Below are 1,468 nucleotides of genomic sequence, written 5' to 3'. Positions count from 1 at the left end.
TTTGTTATTTACTTTATTACTTATTATTGTTTTGTTTGTGTGTATTGGTAAAGTGTGGCCATTTTATTGTGCTTTTTCTCCCTGTGGACAGGTGCTGTGGGCTCCGGGCGGCGACCCAATCCCTGGTGGTGGTTCTTCACGTTTTCAGTTTGTGTGTGTGCAGTGTCACGGGTGCTTTAGTTTCCCCCCTCCCTCATTGGTTTCGGGCGCCGAGGTAACCCAGCACTGCCCACTTCCCTTTCCCTTATGGCCCTGTGTATAATATTATCTGCTTTAGACAGCATTTATGGAACCTCATTTTAGTAATTATTGTTGAATAAAGCTTGTATTATCAACGTTGTCTTTGCCCTGTGGTGATACGAACTTGCGTAAGCTTTTAGTTTTGGTTATAAGTATTGTTATTTCCTGGGGTGCAATTCCCCAGGTGGCGTTGTTCGGCAACATATTCACCCTATGACCGCCACTCTGGTCACATAAAATTCAGTGTTTACTGTCACTACTGACTTGTTTACGACCTGTCTGATCAGCTTACCACTCATTGAAGCTATGTTGCCATGTTACTAGATCTAAGCAATTACTTTGATCCTCGTCTCAGTACCCAGACAAGCCCGATCAGCTCAAGGCAACAACCCCTCCACCCATTTGTCATCATGGAGCTGTTACACAGCAGGAACCTCTGTGTGGTGCTGGTCTTTTTGTGTCTCAGTGAGACAGAGTGTGTTCTTCCCTGTCTTCAGATCCCTTTGCTTCAGTCACTGTACATCGTAACTCCACTGATCGCTGTCAAACTGATCCAGTTTGCTAATGTCTTCACCTTTGTACATCTAACCCTCCGAAAACCTTGATTGTAGAGACGAACAAGGCCGCTTCACAAATGTATCAATCCAAATGACACTGAGAGGTGAAACAAACTGCTCACGGTGAAAGTATCTAAAGTGTCAATAACTTACACCTGAACTTCATTAAGGTAAAACAGTCAAAGGTATTTATGAGGAATGGGGAAGGTGTGTTCAAGGCAGATAAGACACATTTTTAACACGTTCCTGGTGCTGCTTTTAATGCTCTCATGATGGGATGAGGGCGGACTTATGCAAGTACCCACAGTCAGTTTTCCGATGGCAATCAGCAGCTCTACTGGGAACATAGTAAAGTCATTTAGCAGCCATCCACAACAGCTACAAATCTAATCAGCAAAACCCGACAGAATTTTGTTCTTTCAACCTCAGCCGCTCAATTTGTCAGATCCAATCTTTATCACATTTACTCATCTTTCATTGAAAGTCAGGGGTGCTGCAAGGAAACTGCAACCCTGCCAGTGCTACTCACATCGAACAGTTACTCGGTTCTGAATATGGTGTGTACGGTACGTCTATTGTCACACATCTTAAGGACAGTCTCACTCTTATACATGTATGACAAAGAAAATAATTAGAAATAAAAATGCTGGTGGTCATAGTTTTTTTTTTTT

The sequence above is a fragment of the Seriola lalandi genome, unplaced genomic scaffold, assembly GCF_002814215.2.
Source record: "Seriola lalandi dorsalis isolate HSWRI2012SDOR001 ecotype SW California unplaced genomic scaffold, Sedor1 jcf7180002054924, whole genome shotgun sequence".
In the NCBI taxonomy this organism is placed as follows: Eukaryota; Metazoa; Chordata; class Actinopteri; order Carangiformes; family Carangidae; genus Seriola; species Seriola lalandi.
The sequence above is the reverse complement of the archived record's forward strand: the minus strand, read 5'-3'. Positions refer to the sequence as shown.